The sequence below is a fragment of the Oncorhynchus clarkii genome, chromosome 2 (assembly GCF_045791955.1).
Source record: "Oncorhynchus clarkii lewisi isolate Uvic-CL-2024 chromosome 2, UVic_Ocla_1.0, whole genome shotgun sequence".
Classification (NCBI taxonomy): domain Eukaryota; kingdom Metazoa; phylum Chordata; class Actinopteri; order Salmoniformes; family Salmonidae; genus Oncorhynchus; species Oncorhynchus clarkii.
The window spans coordinates 95075577-95101120 of record NC_092148.1 but is presented as its reverse complement, the minus strand read 5'-3'; positions in this window follow the sequence as shown (position 1 = coordinate 95101120).

The window sequence follows — 25544 nt, the reverse complement described above, 5'->3', positions numbered from 1 at the left end:
TTGATCAGCTTGTTCTCCTGTTAAGGAAACATAACCGGTAGAGATAAACGGAGCATAGACAGGATCCGGTTTCTCAAATGCTGAATCAACAACTCGATCCAATGGACGAGCCAAAGACTTGACTAAACCCAAACTTTTCATTTTTGGGGACGGTGACTGGGACTGTTTCGGTTTATTTTTCAAAACTGGGCAGTCCGCAATCACGTGACCCTTTTGGTGACAGTAAAAACATTCACGGATTTCATGAAAAGGCTTAGGGTTGTCAGAGGAAAAGCGACCTGAACGAGGAACTGATGACGTAATCGTCCGGCCTTCAAAACGAGGTGCACCAAAGACAGTCTTGTGTGTCAAAGCGTACTCATCTGCCAACACTGCTGCTTGGGCCAATGTCACCACCTTCTGTTCATTTAAATGAACCACAATTCTATCTGGGAGGTTGCCTTTAAAGTCCTCCAACAGCATCAACTCCTTAATATCAGCAAAGGTGTTAGCTTTGCTGGCTGAACACCAGCGACTAAACAGAGACTCTTTGTCCCTAGCAAATTCAACAAATGTATGTTGAGAGTTTCTTGTGGTTCCTGAAGCGCTGTCTATAAGCTTCAGGCACCAACTCATAAGCCCGCAACACGGTAGTTTTAACTGTATCGTAGTGTAAACTGTCTTCCAGGGAGAGCGCAGCTACTACTTCCTGGGCTTTCCCAGACAATTTACATTGTAACAGGAGCGGCCAAACCTCGAGTGGCCAATGCAGCGCAGCGGCTACACGCTCAAACGCAGAGAAATAAGAATCAACTTCCGACTCTCGGAATGGAGGGACTAAAGCTATGTTTTTACTCACATCGAAGTGGGTTGGATGATGAGCAGCTTGCGGAGTCGCACTGGAGCCAGCGTCTAGCTCCAGTTGTCGGATCCTCACCTCCTTGTCAGCTTCTATTTTCCTAATTTCAAGTTCAAAATTCATCTGTCTCTCTTTATCTTTTTGCTCCATTTCTAACCGAGCCAGCCTCACCTTCAGGCTAGTAGTCCCATCTGAACGACCCGAAGCAGAAGATAAAGGATCGAATCGGGGCAATGTAAAAGGGGTACGAGGAACCCCTTCCTCCACCTTGTCCTCCGACTTGGCATCGGAAGGTCTACCCGTCTCCTCTCCTTGCAATGAGAGAATCCGTTCTCTCACTAAACCCTCCCTGACTAGCAACAAAAGCTCAGCCTTTAGGGCTTTCTCAGGGACAACAAATCCATAATGGTCAGCTATAGCTATAAGGTCTACTTTACGAAACCTACCCAAACAATCAATAGAGGGCGCTTCAAAAAACTTAGAGATGGCTGATGCAGCCATCTTATACAATGCAGTCTCCTGAACACCCTAACTAAACAAGTCATCCAAACTCACAACCTACCATCACACCTCAATCAATAACCACAGAGAGCTCAGAGCAGCAGGATCCGGTGGGTTTAATGGAAAAATCCCAGATGAGCCCCCATTATGTTACGCACGCCTCTATGAAGAGGGAACGCAACACCCTGCTACAACTAAACTCTCTGTGAAGCAAAAGAGGTATGGACTGTAGGTGCGAGTAAGAATGACAACAGGCAGAATGTGGTACCGTTTTACAAGGACTTTATTCCTGTACACGGTAATATGGGGAAAAGGGGCTGGACGGAACCAAAGCAAAGAAAGTAAATCTCAAAGCCCCCCCCTCTCCTATCTTACCTGCCTACCCACTACTTACCTAATTTAGCACCACCTGGTGCCCTAACCAAAATACAGGGAGTGGTCCACCCAGGTCTTACCTAGTGTGCCTAGACAGTGAATATACTACGGGTATATGTATGCCCGCGGGCCTCTTGCCTAAGCACTCCCAAGGTGCCTTCCCCTTCCCCCCTGGGAACAAATGAAACAGAATATTACACAATTTTACAAACAAACTAAGAAACAAAGGACATCAACTAAGCTCTACCTGAGCAACAAACTCAGAACATGCCCACTCTCAGCAATGAACTCCCAGCAAAATCAACCTCTAGCAAAAACTCTCTCAGCAAAAACTCTCTCAGCAAAAACTCTCTCAGCAAAATCTCTCTCAGCAAAATCTCTCTCAGCAAAATCTCTCTCAGCAAAATCTCTCTCAGCAAAATCTCTCTCAGCAAAATCTCTCTCAGCAAAATCTCTCTCAGCAAAATCTCTCTCAGCAAAATCTCTCTCAGCAAAATCTCTCTCAGCAATCCCTACCTCCAAAATCTCTCTCAGTAATCCCTACCTCCAAAAATCTCTCTCTCCTGAACAGAACACTGGCTTTTATATAGCTTCAGAATGAATGTATAATTGGAGACAGCTGTGTCTTGACGAGGGGGCGGGGTCAGCTCTCCAATTAGCCCTGGAGTCGACCAATCAGCTGCTTGAGGGATTTCAGGAAGCCATTTCCTGAAATAAACACATGCAAGTACACAAACTACAACACAAACTGGGGAACGTAACAATCACCCCACTGCCAATATCAGATTAGAGCAATAAGGGAGCCTAGACATCTACCATCCCACTACCACTATCAGATTAGAGCCATGATGGAGACTAGACATCTATCATTCCACTACCACTATCAGATTAGAGCAATAAGGGAGCCTAGACATCTACCACCCCACTACCACTATCAGATTAGAGCCATAAAGGAGGCTGGACTTCTACCACCCCAATACCACTATTAGATTAGACCCATAAAGGAGCCTAGACATCTACCATTATCAGATTAGAGCCATAAAGGAGACTCGACATCTACCACTATCAGATTAGAGTCATAAGGGAGACTAGACATCTACCACCCCACGACCACTATCAGATTAGAGCCATAAAGGAGTCTAGACATCTACCACTATCAGATTAGAGCCATAAAGGAGACTCGACATCTACCACCCCACTCTCACTATCAGATTAGAGCCATATAGGAGAGTAGACATTTACCACCCCAATACCACTATTAGATTAGAGCCATAAAGGAGACTAGACATCTATCACTCCACTATCAGATTAGAGCCATAAGGGAGACTAGACATCTACCACCTCACTACCACCATCAGATTAGAATCATAAAGGAGACTAGACATTTACCACCCCAATACCACTATTAGATTAGAGCCATAAAGGAGACTAGACATCTATCACTCCACTATCAGATTAGAGCCATAAGGGAGACTAGACATCTACCACCTCACTACCACCATCAGATTAGAATCATAAAGGAGACTAGACATTTACCACCCCACTACCAGAGCCATAAAGGAGACTGGACATCTACCACTATCAGATTATAGCCATAAAGGAGACTAGACATCTACCACTATCAGATTAGAGCCATAAAGGAGACTAGACATCTACCACCTCACTACCACCATCAGATTAGAATCATAAAGGAGACTAGACATTTACCACTATCAGATTAGAGCCATAAAGGAGACTCGACATCTACCACCCCACTCTCACTATCAGATTAGAGCCATATAGGAGACTAGACATTTACCACCCCAATACCACTATTAGATTAGAGCCATAAAGGAGACTAGACATCAATCAATCCACTATCAGATTAGAGCCATAAGGGAGACTAGACATCTATTACCCCACTACCACTATCAGATTAGAGCAATAAGGGAGCCTAGACATCTATCATTACGCTACCACTATCAGATTAGAGCACTAAGGGAGCCTAGACATCTACCACCCCACTACCACTATCAGATTAGAGCCATAAAGGAGGCTGGACATCTACCACCCCACTACCACTATCAGATTAGAGCCATAAAGGAGGCTGGACATTTACCACCCCAATACCACTATTAGATTAGAGCCATAAAGGAGCCTAGACATCTACCACTATCAGATTAGAGCCATAAAGGAGACTCGACATCTACCACCTCACTACCACTATCAGATTAGAGTCATAAGGGAGACTAGACATCTACCACCCCACTACCACTATCAGATTAGAGCAATAAGGGAGCCTAGACATCTACTACCCCACTATCAGATTAGAGCCATAAAGGAGACTAGACATCTACCACCTCACTACCACCATCAGATTAGAATCATAAAGGAGACTAGACATTTACCACCCCACTACCAGAGCCATAAAGGAGACTGGACATCTACCACTATATGATTATAGCCATAACGGAGACTAGACATCTACCACTATCAGATTAGAGCCATAAAGGAGACTAGACATCTACCACCTCACTACCACCATCAGATTAGAATCATAAAGAAGACTAGACATTTACCACCCCACTACCAGAGCCATAAAGGAGACTGGACATCTACCACTATCAGATTAGAGCCATAAATGAGACTAGACATCTATCACCCCAATACCCCTCTCAGATTAGAGCCATAAAGGAGGCTAGACATCTACCACCCCACTATCAGATTAGAGCCATAAGGGAGACTAGACATCTATTACCCCACTACCACTGTCAGATTAGAGCAATAAGGGAGCCTAGACATCTACCATCCCACTACCACTATCAGATTATAGCCATGATGGAGACTAGACATCTATCATTCCACTGCCACTATCAGATTAGAGCAATAAGGGAGCCTAGACATCTACCACCCCACTACCACTATCAGATTAGAGCCATAAAGGAGGCTGGACATCTTCCACCCCACGACCACTATCAGATTAGAGCCATAAAGGAGACCAGACACATACCACCCCACTATCAGATTAGAGCCATAAAGGAGACTCGACATCTACCACCTCACTACCACTATCAGATTAGAGTCATAAGGGAGACTAGACATCTACCACCCCACGACCACTATCAGATTAGAGCCATAAAGGAGTCTAGACATCTACCACTATCAGATTAGAGCCATAAAGGAGACTCGACATCTACCACCCCACTCTCACTATCAGATTAGAGCCATATAGGAGACTAGACATTTACCACCCCAATACCACTATTAGATTAGAGCCATAAAGGAGACTAGACATCTATCACTCCACTATCAGATTAGAGCCATAAGGGAGACTAGACATCTACCACCTCACAACCACCATCAGATTAGAATCATAAAGGAGACTAGACATTTACCACCCCACTACCAGAGCCAAAAAGGAGACTGGACATCTACCACTATCAGATTATAGCCATAAAGAAGACTAGACATCTACCACTATCAGATTAGAGCCATAAAGGAGACTAGACATCTACCACCTCACTACCACCATCAGATTAGAATCATAAAGGAGACTAGACATTTACCACTATCAGATTAGAGCCATAAAGGAGACTCGACATCTACCACCCCACTCTCACTATCAGATTAGAGCCATATAGGAGACTAGACATTTACCACCCCAATACCACTATTAGATTAGAGCCATAAAGGAGACTAGACATCTATCAATCCACTATCAGATTAGAGCCATAAGGGAGACTAGACATTTATCACCCCACTGCCACTATCAGATTAGAGCAATAAGGGAGCCTAGACATCTACTACCCCACTATCAGATTAGAGCCATGATGGAGACTAGACATCTATCATTCCCCTACCACTATCAGATTAGAGCCATAAAGGAGACTATACATCTATCACCCCACTGCCAATATCAGATTAGAGCAATAAGGGAGCCTAGACATCTACCCCTATCAGATTAGAGCCATGATGGAGACTAGACATCTATCATTCCACTACCACTATCAGATTAGAGCAATAAGGGAGCCTAGACATCTACCACCCCACTACCACTATCAGATTAGAGCCATAAAGGAGACTAGACATCTATCACCCCAATACCCCTCTCAGATTAGAGCCATAAAGGAGGCTAGACATCTACCACCCCACTATCAGATTAGAGCCATAAGGGAGACTAGACATCTATTACCCCACTACCACTATCAGATTAGAGCAATAATGGAGCCTAGACATCTGTCATTACGCTACCACTATCAGATTAGAGCACTAAGGGAGCCTCGACATCTACCACCCCACTACCAATTTCAGATTAGAGCCATAAAGGAGGCTGGACATCTACCACCCCACTACCACTATCAGATTAGAGCCATAAAGGAGGCTGGACATTTACCACCCCAATACCACTATTAGATTAGAGCCATAAAGGAGCCTAGACATCTACCACTATCAGATTAGAGCCATAAAGGAGACTCGACATCTACCACCTCACTACCACTATCAGATTAGAGTCATAAGGGAGACTAGACATCTACCACCCCACTACCACTATCAGATTAGAGCAATAAGGGAGCCTAGACATCTACCACCCCACTATCAGATTAGAGCCATAAAGGAGACTAGACATCTACCACCTCACTACCACCATCAGATTTGAATCATAAAGGAGACTCAACATCTACCACCCCACTCTCACTATCAGATTAGAGCCATATAGGAGACTAGACATTACCATCCCAATACCACTATTAGATTAGAGCCATAAAGGAGACCAGACACATACCACCCCACTATCAGATTAGAGCCATAAAGGAGACTCGACATCTACCACCTCACTACCACTATCAGATTAGAGTCATAAGGGAGACTAGACATCTACCACCCCACGACCACTATCAGATTAGAGCCATAAAGGAGTCTAGACATCTACCACTATCAGATTAGAGCCATAAAGGAGACTCGACATCTACCACCCCACTCTCACTATCAGATTAGAGCCATATAGGAGACTAGACATTTACCACCCCAATACCACTATTAGATTAGAGCCATAAAGGAGACTAGACATCTATAACTCCACTATCAGATTAGAGCCATAAGGGAGACTAGACATCTACCACCTCACTACCACCATCAGATTAGAATCATAAAGGAGACTAGACATTTACCACCCCACTACCAGAGCCATAAAGGAGACTGGACATCTACCACTATCAGATTATAGCCATAAAGAAGACTAGACATCTACCACTATCAGATTAGAGCCATAAAGGAGACTAGACATCTACCACCTCACTACCACCATCAGATTAGAATCATAAAGGAGACTAGACATTTACCACTATCAGATTAGAGCCATAAAGGAGACTCGACATCTACCACCCCACTCTCACTATCAGATTAGAGCCATATAGGAGACTAGACATTTACCACCCCAATACCACTATTAGATTAGAGCCATAAAGGAGACTAGACATCTATCAATCCACTATCAGATTAGAGCCATAAGGGAGACTAGACATTTATCACCCCACTGCCACTATCAGATTAGAGCAATAAGGGAGCCTAGACATCTACTACCCCACTATCAGATTAGAGCCATGATGGAGACTAGACATCTATCATTCCCCTACCACTATCAGATTAGAGCCATAAAGGAGACTATACATCTATCACCCCACTGCCAATATCAGATTAGAGCAATAAGGGAGCCTAGACATCTACCCCTATCAGATTAGAGCCATGATGGAGACTAGACATCTATAATTCCACTACCACTATCAGATTAGAGCAATAAGGGAGCCTAGACATCTACCACCCCACTACCACTATCAGATTAGAGCCATAAAGGAGACTAGACATCTATCACCCCAATACCCCTCTCAGATTAGAGCCATAAAGGAGGCTAGACATCTACCACCCCACTATCAGATTAGAGCCATAAGGGAGACTAGACATCTATTACCCCACTACCACTATCAGATTAGAGCAATAATGGAGCCTAGACATCTGTCATTACGCTACCACTATCAGATTAGAGCACTAAGGGAGCCTAGACATCTACCACCCCACTACCAATTTCAGATTAGAGCCATAAAGGAGGCTGGACATCTACCACCCCACTACCACTATCAGATTAGAGCCATAAAGGAGGCTGGACATTTACCACCCCAATACCACTATTAGATTAGAGCCATAAAGGAGCCTAGACATCTACCACTATCAGATTAGAGCCATAAAGGAGACTCGACATCTACCACCTCACTACCACTATCAGATTAGAGTCATAAGGGAGACTAGACATCTACCACCCCACTACCACTATCAGATTAGAGCAATAAGGGAGCCTAGACATCTACCACCCCACTATCAGATTAGAGCCATAAAGGAGACTAGACATTTACCACCTCACTAACACCATCAGATTTGAATCATAAAGGAGACTCAACATCTACCACCCCACTCTCGCTATCAGATTAGAGCCATATAGGAGACTAGACATTTACCATCCCAATACCACTATTAGATTAGAGCCATAAAGGAGACCAGACACATACCACCCCACTATCAGATTAGAGCCATAAAGGAGACTCGACATCTACCACCTCACTACCACTATCAGATTAGAGTCATAAGGGAGACTAGACATCTACCACCCCACGACCACTATCAGATTAGAGCCATAGAGGAGTCTAGACATCTACCACTATCAGATTAGAGCCATAAAGGAGACTCGACATCTACCACCCCACTCTCACTATCAGATTAGAGCCATATAGGAGACTAGACATTTACCACCCCAATACCACTATTAGATTAGAGCCATAAAGGAGACTAGACATCTATCACTCCACTATCAGATTAGAGCCATAAGGGAGACTAGACATCTACCACCTCACTACCACCATCAGATTAGAATCATAAAGGAGACTAGACATTTACCACCCCACTACCAGAGCCATAAAGGAGACTGGACATCTACCACTATCAGATTATAGCCACAAAGGAGACTAGACATCTACCACTATCAGATTAGAGCCATAAAGGAGACTAGACATCTACCACCTCACTACCACCATCAGATTAGAATCATAAAGGAGACTAGACATTTACCACTATCAGATTAGAGCCATAAAGGAGACTCGACATCTACCACCCCACTCTCACTATCAGATTAGAGCCATATAGGAGACTAGACATTTACCACCCCAATACCACTATTAGATTAGAGCCATAAAGGAGACTAGACATCTATCAATCCACTATCAGATTAGAGTCATAAGGGAGACTAGACATCTATCACCCCACTGCCACTATCAGATTAGAGCAATAAGGGAGCCTAGACATCTACTACCCCACTATCAGATTAGAGCCATGATGGAGACTAGACATCTATCATTCCCCTACCACAATCAGATTAGAGCCATAAAGGAGACTATACATCTATCACCCCACTGCCAATATCAGATTAGAGCAATAAGGGAGCCTAGACATCTACCACTATCAGATTAGAGCCATAAGGGAGACTAGACATCTATTACCCCACTACCACTATCAGATTAGAGCAATAAGGGAGCCTAGACATCTATCATTACGCTACCACTATCAGATTAGAGCACTAAGGGAGCCTAGACATCTACCACCCCACTACCAATTTCAGATTAGAGCCATAAAGGAGGCTGGACATCTACCACCCCACTACCACTATCAGATTAGAGCCATAAAGGAGGCTGGACATTTACCACCCCAATACCACTATTAGATTAGAGCCATAAAGGAGCCTAGACATCTACCACTATCAGATTAGAGCCATAAAGGAGACTCGACATCTACCACCTCACTACCACTATCAGATTAGAGTCATAAGGGTGACTAGACATCTACCACCCCACTACCACTATCAGATTAGAGCAATAAGGGAATCTAGACATCTACCACCCCACTATCAGATTAGAGCCATAAAGGAGACTAGACATCTACCACCTCACTACCACCATCAGATTAGAATCATAAAGGAGACTAGACATTTACCACCCCACTGCCAGAGCCATAAAGGAGACTGGACATCTACCCCTATCAGATTAGAGCCATGATGGAGACTAGACATCTATAATTCCACTACCACTATCAGATTAGAGCAATAAGGGAGCCTAGACATCTACCACCCCACTACCACTATCAGATTAGAGCCATAAAGGAGACTAGACATCTATCACCCCAATACCCCTCTCAGATTAGAGCCATAAAGGAGGCTAGACATCTACCACCCCACTATCAGATTAGAGCCATAAGGGAGACTAGACATCTATTACCCCACTACCACTATCAGATTATAGCAATAATGGAGCCTAGACATCTGTCATTACGCTACCACTATCAGATTAGAGCACTAAGGGAGCCTAGACATCTACCACCCCACTACCAATTTCAGATTAGAGCCATAAAGGAGGCTGGACATCTACCACCCCACTACCACTATCAGATTAGAGCCATAAAGGAGGCTGGACATTTACCACCCCAATACCACTATTAGATTAGAGCCATAAAGGAGCCTAGACATCTACCACTATCAGATTAGAGCCATAAAGGAGACTCGACATCTACCACCTCACTACCACTATCAGATTAGAGTCATAAGGGAGACTAGACATCTACCACCCCACTACCACTATCAGATTAGAGCAATAAGGGAGCCTAGACATCTACCACCCCACTATCAGATTAGAGCCATAAAGGAGACTAGACATTTACCACCTCACTAACACCATCAGATTTGAATCATAAAGGAGACTCAACATCTACCACCCCACTCTCGCTATCAGATTAGAGCCATATAGGAGACTAGACATTTACCATCCCAATACCACTATTAGATTAGAGCCATAAAGGAGACCAGACACATACCACCCCACTATCAGATTAGAGCCATAAAGGAGACTCGACATCTACCACCTCACTACCACTATCAGATTAGAGTCATAAGGGAGACTAGACATCTACCACCCCACGACCACTATCAGATTAGAGCCATAGAGGAGTCTAGACATCTACCACTATCAGATTAGAGCCATAAAGGAGACTCGACATCTACCACCCCACTCTCACTATCAGATTAGAGCCATATAGGAGACTAGACATTTACCACCCCAATACCACTATTAGATTAGAGCCATAAAGGAGACTAGACATCTATCACTCCACTATCAGATTAGAGCCATAAGGGAGACTAGACATCTACCACCTCACTACCACCATCAGATTAGAATCATAAAGGAGACTAGACATTTACCACCCCACTACCAGAGCCATAAAGGAGACTGGACATCTACCACTATCAGATTATAGCCACAAAGGAGACTAGACATCTACCACTATCAGATTAGAGCCATAAAGGAGACTAGACATCTACCACCTCACTACCACCATCAGATTAGAATCATAAAGGAGACTAGACATTTACCACTATCAGATTAGAGCCATAAAGGAGACTCGACATCTACCACCCCACTCTCACTATCAGATTAGAGCCATATAGGAGACTAGACATTTACCACCCCAATACCACTATTAGATTAGAGCCATAAAGGAGACTAGACATCTATCAATCCACTATCAGATTAGAGTCATAAGGGAGACTAGACATCTATCACCCCACTGCCACTATCAGATTAGAGCAATAAGGGAGCCTAGACATCTACTACCCCACTATCAGATTAGAGCCATGATGGAGACTAGACATCTATCATTCCCCTACCACAATCAGATTAGAGCCATAAAGGAGACTATACATCTATCACCCCACTGCCAATATCAGATTAGAGCAATAAGGGAGCCTAGACATCTACCACTATCAGATTAGAGCCATAAGGGAGACTAGACATCTATTACCCCACTACCACTATCAGATTAGAGCAATAAGGGAGCCTAGACATCTATCATTACGCTACCACTATCAGATTAGAGCACTAAGGGAGCCTAGACATCTACCACCCCACTACCAATTTCAGATTAGAGCCATAAAGGAGGCTGGACATCTACCACCCCACTACCACTATCAGATTAGAGCCATAAAGGAGGCTGGACATTTACCACCCCAATACCACTATTAGATTAGAGCCATAAAGGAGCCTAGACATCTACCACTATCAGATTAGAGCCATAAAGGAGACTCGACATCTACCACCTCACTACCACTATCAGATTAGAGTCATAAGGGTGACTAGACATCTACCACCCCACTACCACTATCAGATTAGAGCAATAAGGGAATCTAGACATCTACCACCCCACTATCAGATTAGAGCCATAAAGGAGACTAGACATCTACCACCTCACTACCACCATCAGATTAGAATCATAAAGGAGACTAGACATTTACCACCCCACTGCCAGAGCCATAAAGGAGACTGGACATCTACCCCTATCAGATTAGAGCCATGATGGAGACTAGACATCTATAATTCCACTACCACTATCAGATTAGAGCAATAAGGGAGCCTAGACATCTACCACCCCACTACCACTATCAGATTAGAGCCATAAAGGAGACTAGACATCTATCACCCCAATACCCCTCTCAGATTAGAGCCATAAAGGAGGCTAGACATCTACCACCCCACTATCAGATTAGAGCCATAAGGGAGACTAGACATCTATTACCCCACTACCACTATCAGATTAGAGCAATAATGGAGCCTAGACATCTGTCATTACGCTACCACTATCAGATTAGAGCACTAAGGGAGCCTAGACATCTACCACCCCACTACCAATTTCAGATTAGAGCCATAAAGGAGGCTGGACATCTACCACCCCACTACCACTATCAGATTAGAGCCATAAAGGAGGCTGGACATTTACCACCCCAATACCACTATTAGATTAGAGCCATAAAGGAGCCTAGACATCTACCACTATCAGATTAGAGCCATAAAGGAGACTCGACATCTACCACCTCACTACCACTATCAGATTAGAGTCATAAGGGAGACTAGACATCTACCACCCCACTACCACTATCAGATTAGAGCAATAAGGGAGCCTAGACATCTACCACCCCACTATCAGATTAGAGCCATAAAGGAGACTAGACATCTACCACCTCACTACCACCATCAGATTTGAATCATAAAGGAGACTCAACATCTACCACCCCACTCTCGCTATCAGATTAGAGCCATATAGGAGACTAGACATTTACCATCCCAATACCACTATTAGATTAGAGCCATAAAGGAGACCAGACACATACCACCCCCCTATCAGATTAGAGCCATAAAGGAGACTCGACATCTACCACCTCACTACCACTATCAGATTAGAGTCATAAGGGAGACTAGACATCTACCACCCCACGACCACTATCAGATTAGAGCCATAGAGGAGTCTAGACATCTACCACTATCAGATTAGAGCCATAAAGGAGACTCGACATCTACCACCCCACTCTCACTATCAGATTAGAGCCATATAGGAGACTAGACATTTACCACCCCAATACCACTATTAGATTAGAGCCATAAAGGAGACTAGACATCTATCACTCCACTATCAGATTAGAGCCATAAGGGAGACTAGACATCTACCACCTCACTACCACCATCAGATTAGAATCATAAAGGAGACTAGACATTTACCACCCCACTACCAGAGCCATAAAGGAGACTGGACATCTACCACTATCAGATTATAGCCATAAAGGAGACTAGACATCTACCACTATCAGATTAGAGCCATAAAGGAGACTAGACATCTACCACCTCACTACCACCATCAGATTAGAATCATAAAGGAGACTAGACATTTACCACTATCAGATTAGAGCCATAAAGGAGACTCGACATCTACCACCCCACTCTCACTATCAGATTAGAGCCATATAGGATACTAGACATTTACCACCCCAATACCACTATTAGATTAGAGCCATAAAGGAGACTAGCCATCTATCAATCCACTATCAGATTAGAGTCATAAGGGAGACTAGACATCTATCACCCCACTGCCACTATCAGATTAGAGCAATAAGGGAGCCTAGACATCTACTACCCCACTATCAGATTAGAGCCATGATGGAGACTAGACATCTATCATTCCCCTACCACAATCAGATTAGAGCCATAAAGGAGACTATACATCTATCACCCCACTGCCAATATCAGATTAGAGCAATAAGGGAGCCTAGACATCTACCACTATCAGATTAGAGCCATAAGGGAGACTAGACATCTATTACCCCACTACCACTATCAGATTAGAGCAATAAGGGAGCCTAGACATCTATCATTACGCTACCACTATCAGATTAGAGCACTAAGGGAGCCTAGACATCTACCACCCCACTACCAATTTCAGATTAGAGCCATAAAGGAGGCTGGACATCTACCACCCCACTACCACTATCAGATTAGAGCCATAAAGGAGGCTGGACATTTACCACCCCAATACCACTATTAGATTAGAGCCATAAAGGAGCCTAGACATCTACCACTATCAGATTAGAGCCATAAAGGAGACTCGACATCTACCACCTCACTACCACTATCAGATTAGAGTCATAAGGGTGACTAGACATCTACCACCCCACTACCACTATCAGATTAGAGCAATAAGGGAGCCTAGACATCTACCACCCCACTATCAGATTAGAGCCATAAAGGAGACTAGACATCTACCACCTCACTACCACCATCAGATTAGAATCATAAAGGAGACTAGACATTTACCACCCCACTGCCAGAGCCATAAAGGAGACTGGACATCTAACACTATATGATTATAGCCATAAAGGAGACTAGACATCTACCACTATCAGATTAGAGCCATAAAGGAGACTAGACATCTACCACCTCACTACCACCATCAGATTAGAATCATAAAGGAGACTAGACATTTACCACCCCACTACCAGAGCCATAAAGGAGACTGGACATCTACCACTATCAGATTAGAGCCATAAATGAGACTATACATCTATCACCCCAATACCCCTCTCAGATTAGAGCCATAAAGGAGGCTAGACATCTACCACCCCACTATCAGATTAGAGCCATAAGGGAGACTAGACATCTATTACCCCACTACCACTGTCATATTAGAGCAATAAGGGAGCCTAGACATCTACCACCCCACTACCACTATCAGATTAGAGCCATAAAGGAGGCTGGACATCTACCACCCCACTACCACTATCAGATTAGAGCCATAAAGGAGACTAGACATTTACCACCCCAATACCACTATTAGATTAGAGCCATAAAGGAGACCAGACACATACCACTCCACTATCAGATTAGAGTCATAAGGGAGACTAGACATCTTCCACCCCACGACCACTATCAGATTAGAGCCATAAAGGAGTCTAGACATGTACCAATATCAGATTAGAGCCATAAAGGAGACTCGACATCTACCACCCCACTCTCACTATCAGATTAGAGCCATATAGGAGACTAGACATTTACCATCCCAATACCACTATTAGATTAGAGCCATAAAGGAGACCAGACACATACCACCCCACTATCAGATTAGAGCCATAAAGGAGACTCGACATCTACCACCTCACTACCACTATCAGATTAGAGTCATAAGGGAGACTAGACATCTACCACCCCACGACCACTATCAGATTAGAGCCATAAAGGAGTCTAGACATCTACCACTATCAGATTAGAGCCATAAAGGAGACTCGACATCTACCACCCCACTCTCACTATCAGATTAGAGCCATATAGGAGACTAGACATTTACCACCCCAATACCACTATTAGATTAGAGCCATAAAGGAGACTAGACATCTATCAATCCACTATCAGATTAGAGCCATAAGGGAGACTAGACATCTATCACCCCACTGCCACTATCAGATTAGAGCAATAAGGGAGCCTAGACATCTACTACCCCACTATCAGATTAGAGCCATGATGGAGACTAGACATCTATCATTTCCCTACCACTATCAGATTAGAGCCATAAAGGAGACTATACATCTATCACCCCACTGCCAATATCAGATTAGAGCAATAAGGGAGCCTAGACATCTACCACTATCAGATTAGAGCCATGATGGAGACTAGACATCTATCATTCCACTACCACTATCAGATTAGAGCAATAAGGGAGCCTAGACATCTACCACCCCACTACCACTATCAGATTAGAGCCATAAAGGAGACTAGACATCTATCACCCCAATACCCCTCTCAGATTAGAGCCATAAAGGAGGCTAGACATCTACCACCCCACTATCAGATTAGAGCCATAAGGGAGACTAGACATCTATTACCCCACTACCACTATCAGATTAGAGCAATAAGGGAGCCTAGACATCTATCATTACGCTACCACTATCAGATTAGAGCACTAAGGGAGCCTAGACATCTACCACCCCACTACCACTATCAGATTAGAGCCATAAAGGAGGCTGGACATCTACCACCCCACTACCACTATCAGATTAGAGCCATAAAGGAGGCTGGACATTTACCACCCCAATACCACTATTAGATTAGAGCCATAAAGGAGCCTAGACATCTACCACTATCAGATTAGAGCCATAAAGGAGACTCGACATCTACCACCTCACTACCACTATCAGATTAGAGTCATAAGGGAGACTAGACATCTACCACCCCACTACCACTATCAGATTAGAGCAATAAGGGAGCCTAGACATCTACTACCCCACTATCAGATTAGAGCCATAAAGGAGACTAGACATCTACCACCTCACTACCACCATCAGATTAGAATCATAAAGGAGACTAGACATTTACCACCCCACTACCAGAGCCATAAAGGAGACTGGACATCTACCACTATATGATTATAGCCATAACGGAGACTAGACATCTACCACTATCAGATTAGAGCCATAAAGGAGACTAGACATCTACCACCTCACTACCACCATCAGATTAGAATCATAAAGAAGACTAGACATTTACCACCCCACTACCAGAGCCATAAAGGAGACTGGACATCTACCACTATCAGATTAGAGCCATAAATGAGACTAGACATCTCTCACCCCAATACCCCTCTCAGATTAGAGCCATAAAGGAGGCTAGACATCTACCACCCCACTATCAGATTAGAGCCATAAGGGAGACTAGACATCTATTACCCCACTACCACTGTCAGATTAGAGCAATAAGGGAGCCTAGACATCTACCATCCCACTACCACTATCAGATTATAGCCATGATGGAGACTAGACATCTATCATTCCACTGCCACTATCAGATTAGAGCAATAAGGGAGCCTAGACATCTACCACCCCACTACCACTATCAGATTAGAGCCATAAAGGAGGCTGGACATCTTCCACCCCACGACCACTATCAGATTAGAGCCATAAAGGAGACCAGACACATACCACCCCACTATCAGATTAGAGCCATAAAGGAGACTCGACATCTACCACCTCACTACCACTATCAGATTAGAGTCATAAGGGAGACTAGACATCTACCACCCCACGACCACTATCAGATTAGAGCCATAAAGGAGTCTAGACATCTACCACTATCAGATTAGAGCCATAAAGGAGACTCGACATCTACCACCCCACTCTCACTATCAGATTAGAGCCATATAGGAGACTAGACATTTACCACCCCAATACCACTATTAGATTAGAGCCATAAAGGAGACTAGACATCTATCACTCCACTATCAGATTAGAGCCATAAGGGAGACTAGACATCTACCACCTCACAACCACCATCAGATTAGAATCATAAAGGAGACTAGACATTTACCACCCCACTACCAGAGCCATAAAGGAGACTGGACATCTACCACTATCAGATTATAGCCATAAAGAAGACTAGACATCTACCACTATCAGATTAGAGCCATAAAGGAGACTAGACATCTACCACCTCACTACCACCATCAGATTAGAATCATAAAGGAGACTAGACATTTACCACTATCAGATTAGAGCCATAAAGGAGACTCGACATCTACCACCCCACTCTCACTATCAGATTAGAGCCATATAGGAGACTAGACATTTACCACCCCAATACCACTATTAGATTAGAGCCATAAAGGAGACTAGACATCTATCAATCCACTATCAGATTAGAGCCATAAGGGAGACTAGACATTTATCACCCCACTGCCACTATCAGATTAGAGCAATAAGGGAGCCTAGACATCTACTACCCCACTATCAGATTAGAGCCATGATGGAGACTAGACATCTATCATTCCCCTACCACTATCAGATTAGAGCCATAAAGGAGACTATACATCTATCACCCCACTGCCAATATCAGATTAGAGCAATAAGGGAGCCTAGACATCTACCCCTATCAGATTAGAGCCATGATGGAGACTAGACATCTATCATTCCACTACCACTATCAGATTAGAGCAATAAGGGAGCCTAGACATCTACCACCCCACTACCACTATCAGATTAGAGCCATAAAGGAGACTAGACATCTATCACCCCAATACCCCTCTCAGATTAGAGCCATAAAGGAGGCTAGACATCTACCACCCCACTATCAGATTAGAGCCATAAGGGAGACTAGACATCTATTACCCCACTACCACTATCAGATTAGAGCAATAATGGAGCCTAGACATCTGTCATTACGCTACCACTATCAGATTAGAGCACTAAGGGAGCCTCGACATCTACCACCCCACTACCAATTTCAGATTAGAGCCATAAAGGAGGCTGGACATCTACCACCCCACTACCACTATCAGATTAGAGCCATAAAGGAGGCTGGACATTTACCACCCCAATACCACTATTAGATTAGAGCCATAAAGGAGCCTAGACATCTACCACTATCAGATTAGAGCCATAAAGGAGACTCGACATCTACCACCTCACTACCACTATCAGATTAGAGTCATAAGGGAGACTAGACATCTACCACCCCACTATTACTATCAGATTAGAGCAATAAGGGAGCCTAGACATTTACCACCCCACTATCAGATTAGAGCCATAAAGGAGACTAGACATCTACCACCTCACTACCACCATCAGATTTGAATCATAAAGGAGACTCAACATCTACCACCCCACTCTCACTATCAGATTAGAGCCATATAGGAGACTAGACATTTACCATCCCAATACCACTATTAGATTAGAGCCATAAAGGAGACCAGACACATACCACCCCACTATCAGATTAGAGCCATAAAGGAGACTCGACATCTACCACCTCACTACCACTATCAGATTAGAGTCATAAGGGAGACTAGACATCTACCACCCCACGACCACTATCAGATTAGAGCCATAAAGGAGTCTAGACATCTACCACTATCAGATTAGAGCCATAAAGGAGACTCGACATCTACCACCCCACTCTCACTATCAGATTAGAGCCATATAGGAGACTAGACATTTACCACCCCAATACCACTATTAGATTAGAGCCATAAAGGAGACTAGACATCTATAACTCCACTATCAGATTAGAGCCATAAGGGAGACTAGACATCTACCACCTCACTACCACCATCAGATTAGAATCATAAAGGAGACTAGACATTTACCACCCCACTACCAGAGCCATAAAGGAGACTGGACATCTACCACTATCAGATTATAGCCATAAAGAAGACTAGACATCTACCACTATCAGATTAGAGCCATAAAGGAGACTAGACATCTACCACCTCACTACCACCATCAGATTAGAATCATAAAGGAGACTAGACATTTACCACTATCAGATTAGAGCCATAAAGGAGACTCGACATCTACCACCCCACTCTCACTATCAGATTAGAGCCATATAGGAGACTAGACATTTACCACCCCAATACCACTATTAGATTAGAGCCATAAAGGAGACTAGACATCTATCAATCCACTATCAGATTAGAGCCATAAGGGAGACTAGACATTTATCACCCCACTGCCACTATCAGATTAGAGCAATAAGGGAGCCTAGACATCTACTACCCCACTATCAGATTAGAGCCATGATGGAGACTAGACATCTATCATTCCCCTACCACTATCAGATTAGAGCCATAAAGGAGACTATACATCTATCACCCCACTGCCAATATCAGATTAGAGCAATAAGGGAGCCTAGACATCTACCCCTATCAGATTAGAGCCATGATGGAGACTAGACATCTATAATTCCACTACCACTATCAGATTAGAGCAATAAGGGAGCCTAGACATCTACCACCCCACTACCACTATCAGATTAGAGCCATAAAGGAGACTAGACATCTATCACCCCAATACCCCTCTCAGATTAGAGCCATAAAGGAGGCTAGACATCTACCACCCCACTATCAGATTAGAGCCATAAGGGAGACTAGACATCTATTACCCCACTACCACTATCAGATTAGAGCAATAATGGAGCCTAGACATCTGTCATTACGCTACCACTATCAGATTAGAGCACTAAGGGAGCCTAGACATCTACCACCCCACTACCAATTTCAGATTAGAGCCATAAAGGAGGCTGGACATCTACCACCCCACTACCACTATCAGATTAGAGCCATAAAGGAGGCTGGACATTTACCACCCCAATACCACTATTAGATTAGAGCCATAAAGGAGCCTAGACATCTACCACTATCAGATTAGAGCCATAAAGGAGACTCGACATCTACCACCTCACTACCACTATCAGATTAGAGTCATAAGGGAGACTAGACATCTACCACCCCACTACCACTATCAGATTAGAGCAATAAGGGAGCCTAGACATCTACCACCCCACTATCAGATTAGAGCCATAAAGGAGACTCGACATCTACCACCTCACTACCACTATCAGATTAGAGTCATAAGGGAGACTAGACATCTACCACCCCACGACCACTATCAGATTAGAGCCATAGAGGAGTCTAGACATCTACCACTATCAGATTAGAGCCATAAAGGAGACTCGACATCTACCACCCCACTCTCACTATCAGATTAGAGCCATATAGGAGACTAGGCATTTACCACCCCAATACCACTATTAGATTAGAGCCATAAAGGAGACTAGACATCTATCACTCCACTATCAGATTAGAGCCATAAGGGAGACTAGACATCTACCACCTCACTACCACCATCAGATTAGAATCATAAAGGAGACTAGACATTTACCACCCCACTACCAGAGCCATAAAGGAGACTGGACATCTACCACTATCAGATTATAGCCATAAAGGAGACTAGACATCTACCACTATCAGATTAGAGCCATAAAGGAGACTAGACATCTACCACCTCACTACCACCATCAGATTAGAATCATAAAGGAGACTAGACATTTACCACTATCAGATTAGAGCCATAAAGGAGACTCGACATCTACCACCCCACTCTCACTATCAGATTAGAGCCATATAGGAGACTAGACATTTACCACCCCAATACCACTATTAGATTAGAGCCATAAAGGAGACTAGACATCTATCAATCCACTATCAGATTAGAGTCATAAGGGAGACTAGACATCTATCACCCCACTGCCACTATCAGATTAGAGCAATAAGGGAGCCTAGACATCTACTACCCCACTATCAGATTAGAGCCATGATGGAGACTAGACATCTATCATTCCCCTACCACAATCAGATTAGAGCCATAAAGGAGACTATACATCTATCACCCCACTGCCAATATCAGATTAGAGCAATAAGGGAGCCTAGACATCTACCACTATCAGATTAGAGCCATAAGGGAGACTAGACATCTATCATTCCACTACCACTATCAGATTAGAGCAATAAGGGAGCCTAGACATCTATCATTACGCTACCACTATCAGATTAGAGCACTAAGGGAGCCTAGACATCTACCACCCCACTACCAATTTCAGATTAGAGCCATAAAGGAGGCTGGACATCTACCACCCCACTACCACTATCAGATTAGAGCCATAAAGGAGGCTGGACATTTACCACCCCAATACCACTATTAGATTAGAGCCATAAAGGAGCCTAGACATCTACCACTATCAGATTAGAGCCATAAAGGAGACTCGGCATCTACCACCTCACTACCACTATCAGATTAGAGTCATAAGGGTGACTAGACATCTGCCACCCCACTACCACTATCAGATTAGAGCAATAAGGGAGCCTAGACATCTACCACCCCACTATCAGATTAGAGCCATAAAGGAGACTAGACATCTACCACCTCACTACCACCATCAGATTAGAATCATAAAGGAGACTAGACATTTACCACCCCACTGCCAGAGCCATAAAGGAGACTGGACATCTAACACTATATGATTATAGCCATAAAGGAGACTAGACATCTACCACTATCAGATTAGAGCCATAAAGGAGACTAGACATCTACCACCTCACTACCACCATCAGATTAGAATCATAAAGGAGACTAGACATTTACCACCCCACTACCAGAGCCATAAAGGAGACTGGACATCTACCACTATCAGATTAGAGCCATAAATGAGACTATACATCTATCACCCCAATACCCCTCTCAGATTAGAGCCATAAAGGAGGCTAGACATCTACCACCCCACTATCAGATTAGAGCCATAAGGGAGACTAGACATCTATTACCCCACTACCACTGTCAGATTAGAGCAATAAGGGAGCCTAGACATCTACCACCCCACTACCACTATCAGATTAGAGCCATAAAGGAGGCTGGACATCTACCACCCCACTACCACTATCAGATTAGAGCCATAAAGGAGACTAGACATTTACCACCCCAATACCACTATTAGATTAGAGCCATAAAGGAGACCAGACACATACCACTCCACTATCAGATTAGAGTCATAAGGGAGACTAGACATCTTCCACCCCACGACCACTATCAGATTAGAGCCATAAAGGAGTCTAGACATGTACCAATATCAGATTAGAGCCATAAAGGAGACTCGACATCTACCACCCCACTCTCACTATCAGATTAGAGCCATATAGGAGACTAGACATTTACCATCCCAATACCACTATTAGATTAGAGCCATAAAGGAGACCAGACACATACCACCCCACTATCAGATTAGAGCCATAAAGGAGACTCGACATCTACCACCTCACTACCACTATCAGATTAGAGTCATAAGGGAGACTAGACATCTACCACCCCACGACCACTATCAGATTAGAGCCATAAAGGAGTCTAGACATCTACCACTATCAGATTAGAGCCATAAAGGAGACTCGACATCTACCACCCCACTCTCACTATCAGATTAGAGCCATATAGGAGACTAGACATTTACCACCCCAATACCACTATTAGATTAGAGCCATAAAGGAGACTAGACATCTATCAATCCACTATCAGATTAGAGCCATAAGGGAGACTAGACATCTATCACCCCACTGCCACTATCAGATTAGAGCAATAAGGGAGCCTAGACATCTACTACCCCACTATCAGATTAGAGCCATGATGGAGACTAGACATCTATCATTTCCCTACCACTATCAGATTAGAGCCATAAAGGAGACTATACATCTATCACCCCACTGCCAATATCAGATTAGAGCAATAAGGGAGCCTAGACATCTACCACTATCAGATTAGAGCCATGATGGAGACTAGACATCTATCATTCCACTACCACTATCAGATTAGAGCAATAAGGGAGCCTAGACATCTACCACCCCACTACCACTATCAGATTAGAGCCATAAAGGAGACTAGACATCTATCACCCCAATACCCCTCTCAGATTAGAGCCATAAAGGAGGCTAGACATCTACCACCCCACTATAAGATTAGAGCCATAAGGGAGACTAGACATCTATTACCCCACTACCACTATCAGATTAGAGCAATAAGGGAGCCTAGACAAATCAAATCAAATCAAATTTTATTTGTCACATACACATGGTTAGCAGATGTTAATGCGAGTGTAGCGAAATGCTTGTGCTTCTAGTTCCGACAATGCAGTAATAACCAACAAGTAATCTAACTAACAATTCCAAAACTACTGTCTTGTACACAGTGTGAGGGGATAAAGAATATGTACATAAGGATATATGAATGAGTGATGGTACAGAGCAGCATAGGCAGATACAGTAGATTGTATCGAGTACAGTATATACATATGAGATGAGTATGTAAACAAAGTGGCATAGTTAAAGTGGCTAGTGATACATGTATTACATAAGGATACAGTCGATGATATAGAGTACAGTATATACGTATGCATATGAGATGAATAATGTAGGGTAAGTAACATTATATAAGGTAGCATTGTTTAAAGTGGCTAGTGATATATTTACATCATTTCCCATCAATTCCCATTATTAAAGTGGCTGGAGTTGAGTCAGTGTCAGTGTGTTGGCAGCAGCCACTCAATGTTAGTGGTGGCTGTTTAACAGTCTGATAGCCTTGAGATAGAAGCTGTTTTTCAGTCTCTCGGTCCCAGCTTTGATGCACCTGTACTGACCTCGCCTTCTGGATGATAGCGGGGTGAACAGGCAGTGGCTCGGATGGTTGATGTCCTTGATGATCTTTATGGCCTTCCTGTGACATCGGGTGGTGTAGGTGTCCTGGAGGGCAGGTAGTTTGCCCCCGGTGATGCGTTGTGCAGACCTCACTACCCTCTGGAGAGCCTTACGGTTGAGGGCGGAGCAGTTGCCGTACCAGGCGGTGATACAGCCCGCCAGGATGCTCTCGATTGTGCATCTGTAGAAGTTTGTGAGTGCTTTTGGTGACAAGCCGAATTTCTTCAGCCTCCTGAGGTTGAAGAGGCGCTGCTGCGCCTTCTTCACAATGCTGTCTGTGTGAGTGGACCAATTCAGTTTGTCTGTGATGTGTATGCCGAGGAACTTAAAACTTGCTACCCTCTCCACTACTGTTCCATCGATGTGGATAAGGGGGTGTTCCCTCTGCTGTTTCCTGAAGTCCACAATCATCTCCTTAGTTTTGTTGACGTTGAGTGTGAGGTTATTTTCCTGACACCACACTCCGAGGGCCCTCACCTCCTCCCTGTAGGCCGTCTCGTCGTTGTTGGTAATCAAGCCTACCACTGTTGTGTCGTCCGCAAACTTGATGATTGAGTTGGAGGCGTGCGTGGCCACGCAGTCGTGGGTGAACAGGGAGTACAGGAGAGGGCTCAGAACGCACCCTTGTGGGGCCCCAGTGTTGAGGATCAGCGGGGAGGAGATGTTGTTGCCTACCCTCACCACCTGGGGGCGGCCCGTCAGGAAGTCCAGTACCCAGTTGCACAGGGCGGGGTCGAGACCCAGGGTCTCGAGCTTGATGACGAGCTTGGAGGGTACTATGGTGTTGAATAACGAGCTGTAGTCAATGAACAGCATTCTCACATAGGTATTCCTCTTGTCCAGATGGGTTAGGGCAGTGTGCAGTGTGGTTGAGATTGCATCGTCTGTGGACCTATTTGGGCGGTAAGCAAATTGGAGTGGGTCTAGGGTGTCAGGTAGGGTGGAGGTGATATGGTCCTTGACTAGTCTCTCAAAGCACTTCATGATGACGGAAGTGAGTGCTACGGGGCGGTAGTCGTTTAGCTCAGTTACCTTAGCTTTCTTGGGAACAGGAACAATGGTGGCCCTCTTGAAGCATGTGGGAACAGCAGACTGGTATAGGGATTGATTGAATATGTCCGTAAACACACCGGCCAGCTGGTCTGCGCATGCTCTAAGGGCGCGGCTGGGGATGCCGTCTGGGCCTGCAGCCTTGCGAGGGTTAACACGTTTAAATGTCTTACTCACCTCGGCTGCAGTGAAGGAGAGACCGCAAGTTTTCGTTGCAGGCCGTGTCAGTGGCACTGTATTGTCCTCAAAGCGGGCAAAAAAGTGATTTAGTCTGCCTGGGAGCAGGACATCCTGGTCCGTGACTGGGCTGGATTTCTTCCTGTAGTCCGTGATT